Here is a 7,409-nt window from a genome sequence, read left to right on the forward strand (position 1 = left end):
CTCCAGCTGCATAGGTAGCAATGAATAGCCTAGTAAGAGCACCAGTGGAAGGGGAAGCCCTTGTTCCTGCCAAGACTGAACCCCCAGTGAATGTGATTGTTGGGGGGAGGGCAGTAATGGGGGAAGAATGGGGAGGGGAACACCCATAGAGAAAGGGAGGGGTTAGGGGGATGTTGGCCAGGCTCTGGGAAGGGGAATAACAATTGAAATGTAAATAAAAAAAACTTAAGTTAATAAAGATGAAAAAAATTAAAATAAAAATAGAAAAAAGAAAAAGATTAGTTTTGATGTTTCATGTTTGCAATCTTAGCACTTTGGATACTAGCTCAGGCAGATCAAAAAATCAGGCCAAACCTGGGCTACAACTGAGATCCTTCCTCAAATGTTTTTAAGTTAAGCAAAAATGTATTGTGGTAAAAGATTTATGACATCCACGGTTTAAAACTGTTTTTGAGAGTGAGTTGGCTCTAACATATTTTATATATGTTAGAGGGCTAATAAGGGACCACCTTCCATCCCTTAATGACAAGTTATCTTAAAAGATCTTGAAACACACAAACTACTAAGGTTTACCAAAGAAGGAACTTCTCATAACTGGAAAAACCTGAAATCAATTTTAAATGTGCTTTGCATGTCTTCATGTGTGCATGTATGTTTACCCATGTGCGTGGGTGCGGTGTGGGTGTGGATGTAAATGCTCTGGTGAGGGCCTGTGGTTCATGTTGGGTGTCTTACCCCAACATCTTCTGTAGGAAGCCATATTGGATTTGGGCCTGGCCGCTTCGTGACTGTATGGCTCAAAGTGGCTATGTGACTCTGGGCTGTATGGCCATAAAGTCTTGAGATTGTTGGACAAAAGCCTCTCCCATGAATTTATGGCACAGGAAGAAAATAATCCCGGAATGCTTTCAGCCAGAGCAAATACCAAGTATCTCCTGAGCAAACACCTGTTGTCTCCACCGCATGACCCCTGCTGAGCTAGGCTGATGCTTGTGGAACCGACATACCTGGGCCACACCTGGGCGGTGGTCAATTCGCTCCTGCCTTTTGTTTTCTCAGCCTTTATCCTTGAGATTTAGGCTGGTCTTCTCAGATTTCTCCCTAATTAATTCAGGTCACGTAGTAGGTCTTTTGTTACTGAAGTCAGGAGTTAGGTAGTCACAAGCCAGGGTTTCCCACTGCGCTTCCCAGATATTTTCTGCCTGGGGAACTTGGGTATGTAAATGGTGAATAAAGCTACAGGAGTCTCTCTCTTCCTCTTCTGGCTTGACATGAATAACCTGTGTGTGTGTGTGTTTCTTTAATACCGCAGGCTTTCACCCGATTCTCGGTACTGAGTCGGTGCAGGCGCCAACAATCTTCCACATTATATATGGATTCAGGACTTCTCACTGAACCTGGTGCTCATGAATTTAATAGTGTAGCTAACCAGCTTGTGTTGCATGCCTGGTTTCTGCTTTTCAGGTGTTGGGATCCTAGACTCTCATGATGTCCCTACCCCTTGCTTTTAATAAAGATACCTGAGATCAAAATTCTAGTCTTCATATTTCTGTGGCAAATGCTTTATCTACTGAGTTACCTACTCAGCTACTGGGGTCAGTTTTTGAAAGCCAATTTAATTAATGTCTTTACTGTTAGCAGAGGTAGGGATAAATGGAGGTGAACTTAGTCTTGTGTAGAATTCTCAATCAATTAAAAATGTTACAAAAAATTGACAAATAAAAAATTCTTTCAAAAACTTAAGGAAGAGATAACATTGACTTTACATATTCTTTTAGGCAACTATATAGAAAGGACTACTTTCTCAACTAAATTTTTGAAAGGGTTAGCATTATTTTGATACCAAGACCAAATAAAGACGTCGCAAGAAAACTCTAGACCAGTATCATACAAACAGAGGGGAGGTTTTTTTTTTCCATATTACTAATTCATTTTATAGATGTACTTCTCATCTCATAATAAAATTCCTTCTCAAAAATGTTAATAAAAATAAAAATGATAAAAAGAAATTAGGTATTGATGGAAGCAACAGCATGGGTGAAAAATATATTCTTTTGTTGAATGAAAAAAAATCGACTTCAAATTCTATGCATCATACAGCAGTAATTATTGACTATGGCAGTGAAAGAGAGCTGCTCGAAATGCCCACCAGAGGGACGTGCTTGCAGTAATGAGATTTCTTTGTTATTTATGTGTAAATGTACCTAACGTAAGGGTACATTTTTTTATTTTATATGATTTGATAATTTGAAGTAATATTTATTGTTTTATAACCTTAATTTTTTATGTCTATGGATGTTCAGCCTGCATGTATGTCTATGCAGATGTGCATGAAATGCTCACGGAGGACAGAAGAATGCTGGTGAGATGGCATTTACACGTGGTTGTGAGCTGCCTTCTAGATGCTAGGAATCAAATCTGGGACCTCAGAAAGAGCAACCAATTCCCTTAAATACAGTGCCATCTTTCCCACCCCTAAATCAATAATTCAAAAGGAAACTAATTAAGCAAGAAAGAGCTTGTCATTTGTAGAGGGCCGCAATAGCATTCGCCACCACAAGATGGCGCTGGCCTCTGCCACGCCAGCCGACTTCCTTTCAGGAAGTTAACTGTGTGCGCATGTGCAAGAGTGCCTTCGTGCCAGGTCTTTGCCCACTCCGGGGCGTGCCTAATGAGATCATGGGTAAGCGACCAATCAGGTGTGGATGCGCCGCGCTAGGGTGTATATAAGCCGCGCCATGCCGGCGCCCCTGGCCCCCTCTCTTAAGATTCAATAAACGTTTTAGCTGCAGTAGGATTCGTGTGTCCCCGCGTGTTCTTGCTGGCAAGATAGCGTGGGACAGTCATTGATTTAAGTTATAGAGCACCTCACAGCTGTATAAGCTGACTACGTGAGTTTCAAAGTATGGTTAAGCGGAAGGTTTTTTTTTTTATTATTAACTTGAGTATTTCTTATTTACATTTCGAGTGTTATTCCCTTTCCCGGTTTCCGGGCCAACATCCCCCAACCCCTCCCCCTCCCCTTCTTTATGGGTGTTCCCCTCCCCATCCTCCCCCCATTGCCGCCCTCCCCCCAACAATCTAGTTCACTAGGGGTTCAGTCTTAACAGGACCCAGGGCTTCCTCTTACACTGGTGATCTTACTAGGATATTCAATGCTACCTATGAGGTCAGAGGCCAGGGTCAGTCCATGTATAGTCTTTAGGTAGTGGCTTAGTCCCTGGAAGCTCTGCTTGCTTGGCATTGTTGTTCATATGGGGTCTCGAGCCCCTTCAAGTTCTTCCAGTTCTTTCTCTGATTCCTTCAACGGGGGTCCTGTTCTCAGTTCAGTGGTTTGCTGATGGCATAGTAGATACGGTAAGAGAGCAATCTAAGGCATCAGAGTGCAGAGCAGGAAGAGAAAGTATTAGACTTGAAGAAGCCTGGAGAGCAGCACAGTCTTTGATGTGCTAATAGGCACAACAGATGGCCATTTGTCTGGAGTTCCTTTTGGAGCCAGCAACAGTAAATCTCAGCAGTCAGCTTGACTGGAAAAAGACTCAAACAATATGAAAGATATTTGGTAGGGATTGGGAAAAGGAAAGAGGCCAGGAAAGAACCAGGTCTTCATCTTCTTGCTCCAGGACTATGGACATAGTGTGATTAACTGCCTCTTGTTCCTGTAAGCCATAACTAGAGCCACCAGGCTTAGCCCTGATGTATGATATCCTCAAGCAGTGAGCAAAATAACCTAAACTTTTTTCCTAAAGTCAATTCTTGGTAATTTGGTCATAGGACAGAAAGGCGAGTAACACAGCTGTATATTTTATGTGTTAGGAATAGTTTAAAATCATCAGTAGTCATAGAATTTGGAGTCATGTTTCATTTTTAGGTTTTCAGTGAAAAATGTCAAACATCCAATCCCCTCTTTTTCTGTTTGATGCAGAAATTCTTAATTTGAACTTAAGGTTTAGTCCAATTGCTTTGGAGTTTTCTAGGGCACTGTGGTGGTTTGTATAAGAATTTCTCTCCTTAGGCTCAGATGTTTGCACACTTGGTCCCAAGGTGGTGATGCTGTTTGGCAAGGTTTAGATGTCACTGGGATCTGGATTTGAACATTAAGGCCTGGTTAGGTCTCTTTAATGGTTAAGATGTGAGCTCTCCTACCACTTATTGACTCACTAAGAAGTAGGATCATAGCTTCCTGCTGCAGCTGCAATTCCCTCTGCTTGCTGTCATGCTGTTCCTTCATTTTGGACTACAGCCCTCTAGAACTTCGAGCCATCAGACAGTCTTTCCTCTATGAGTTGTTGTGTCCACGGCTTTCTATCACAGTAGCAGTTAAGTAGTTCTGGCGCTCAGCAAGTGAGTCCGGAATGGTTTGAGCCTAGAAAGTGTCCACTCTTCACCTTGAATGGATGCACAGCATTTCTAAAGTAACAAAAGCTAGAAAAATGGCTTCAGAATAATAAATCTAAAAGTAAAGCTTCCTTTCTGGTCTTTCTTTCTAAAAACTATCTAAGCCCTTTTTCCCTCCTTTTCATCTGAATGGAAATGTATGAATATGTTATCAAAAGCTTTTGCTTTTGATCTTCCCAAAATGGCAAAACCAGTTTGTTGAGAAAATGAATGAGGGAGAAGCTGAATTATTTTACATTATTTCACAATGATCCTCAGTCTTTGCATTATCCAACTGCTTAGCTGAATATACTTTCCTGTAACACTGTGATAATGTTACAGCATTGCAGCAAAACACCCAATGAGTCACCTTAAAAGATCTGTTCTGCACAGGGTTTTTATGTGCAGAAATTTAAGTGTTGGAGAATACGGTAAACCTGTCTCTAGCATGATAATGAGCTGAGAAGCTACTGTGAAAGGAGTATTGGTTTGGGTGCTTCTAGTTTCTGGTTGGATGATTCACTGCTTTTTCAATCAGGGTCAAAGGTGCAAATCTCACTGGAGAAGGATTCGGTGGGCAAATATCTACTGTGCTCATGGCAGCCAGGAAACAGGCATCAGTACAGGCAAGGACTAGGATAAACATTTTGAATCAGGTCTCTAGGAACTACTTCCTCCCAAAAGAGCCCACCTTCTATTAGCCTGTCCAGCTCCTAACTCACGAACTCAAGGTTGAGGTGCCACTTAATAGTAACACCAGTGGTGAGCATGTGGGGAAATCTTGTATCTCACCCCCTGCAATCATACATTCAGAGGAAAGAGGAGAGAGAGAGAGACAGAGAAAGAGAGAGAGAGAGAGAGAGAGAGAGAGAGAGAGAGAGAGAGAGAGAGAGAAACTGATTGTGTATATTAGAAATGTCATAACCATTCCCATCTACCTGAAGTAGTTTTTCTATGAATGCAGAATTTTCTTGGCAAAAAGATTTATTCCATGCAAGAATTCAATTAATTGAAATTGGAATTTGAAGTTAGGTACTAGGAGTCAGTTGTGGTTACTTGTGTAGCTGCTATGACACAATTTTCAAACAAAAGCAACTAAAGAAATGAAGGGTTGCATTTGCTCCCAGTTCTAGGGTTCACTTTATCATGGTGGAGGGGTCATGGCAGGAGGTAGAGGTAGGTGTTTACATTACATCCTTTAGTCAGGAAGCCAAGGGGGATGAATCTCACAACAGTTTGCCGTGTACTCTTTATTAACTTCAGGACCCCAACCTACGAATAAGGCTACTCAGAGTTAAGATGGATTTTCCATCTGTAACCTAATTAAAATAATCTCTCACAGTCATGCCCAGAAGATTACCTAAACTATGTCATTTCTCACAGGCATGACCAGAAGATAACCTGAACATATCATCTCTCACAGGCATGCCCTTAAGGTAACCTAAACTCATCTCTCACAGGCATGTCCAGAAGATAACCTAACCTATGTCATCTCTCACAGATATGCCCAGAAGATAACCTAAACTAGATAATCTTTCTCAGGCATGATCAGAGGCTTGCCTCCAAAGTGCTTCTTGATCCCATCATGTTGGGAAGATTATCCATCACAGCATCTAATGCTGCATAACAAACATTATTCCCAAAGTCTTACTAACAAGTTTTCATTCAGTATTTCACAAGTCAGGAACTGATCTTGCCAGCTTGCATGGGTTAAAAAGAGCTGAATGTTAAAAGATTTGTTGAGTTCTTTATTCCCTTGTGTAGGTTATGGATTATAGTAAATGATAGCCTTGGACTAATTTGTTGCCTAATATTCTTGTGAATATCTGTCCTAACAGATTTAACTAGAATCAACAAGGACCTCTCTCCTTCTCTCCCTCTGTAAACTGAGAGTTGTATGAACTATGCAAATAAGCAGTCACATAAGAATGCCATGTTTGTCTTTCTGGCTGTGGTTTTCCCTGCAGGGTAACTTCAGCTAATCTAGTAATTAGTGGTAGGAAACTAAAAATGTGCAAGCTAATTTACACATAAGAAAACTATGTTTAAAATGACATTAACTCAATAGGTTTCTGCGTGAGGCTTGGTACACAGCTGTTCCATCCCCTTGGCTACATCCCCTGTGGTGCTTTGAAATGGGAAAGGGCATTAGGGTCTGGCTCAGAACAAGAGGCACATCAAGGCGAGGCAGTTGAGATAGAAATTGTTCTCTTTGGTGCAGCTGAAATCCTAATTTGCTATCCCACTGATTAGGGAGAGTATTAACAAAGGCTAAATAGTAATGACAATAATTCCTCTCAATTATTGAGTGCTCACCAAGCCTGAGTCATCTACATAGAAGTTTATATGTATTATCACTGCTCCTTTCCCTGTTTCTCTCTGTCCTTCGTCCTTCTTAGTCTTCTTCTATTCTATCTCCTTTTCCCCATCATTTTTCCCTTTCTCCTCTCCTTGAAGGAAAGAAAATGTCACTTTGTTAATCCCATTTTATTGGTAAGAAAACAGTGGTTCCTAAAGCTTACAAACCCTTCTAAAATCATACACTTAAATATGAGGCTATCCACTAAACCCTTTACTATAATGTACATTGGTATTATAATAGCAGATCTCTGAAGGGAGGTTTTACTACTCTCCTTACTGTCAACCAACTGTGATAAAGTGAATTACCATTGTAATAATTTATAGGAATGCAAGTATCAGTATCAGGATTTATTTTTAAAGGGTTGAATCACCTTCATCATTTGAATCAAACATCGAAAATCCTTGGAAGAGTAGACTATATCTGCTGATGTTTTGTCTCCTTCATTATTTTTCTTTAATTCAGCCCAAGAGGACATTCATTCTTAAAATAAAAGGAATCTTAATAAAGTGACTTTGACGTTGGCTCCTCTTCCATGGCCTGTCAGTCCTGTTTAACAAGATGGATACTTTCCTACTTCTGGATGTTCTTTACTTGACCTTTGGCACCCCATGTACTATTGTTCTTTCTGTTCCCTCGTTGCCCCTATTTGATCAATTAATTATCTTTGGTA

Source organism: Rattus norvegicus, chromosome 18 (genome assembly GCF_036323735.1).
Source record: "Rattus norvegicus strain BN/NHsdMcwi chromosome 18, GRCr8, whole genome shotgun sequence".
NCBI classification, from domain to species: Eukaryota; Metazoa; Chordata; class Mammalia; order Rodentia; family Muridae; genus Rattus; species Rattus norvegicus.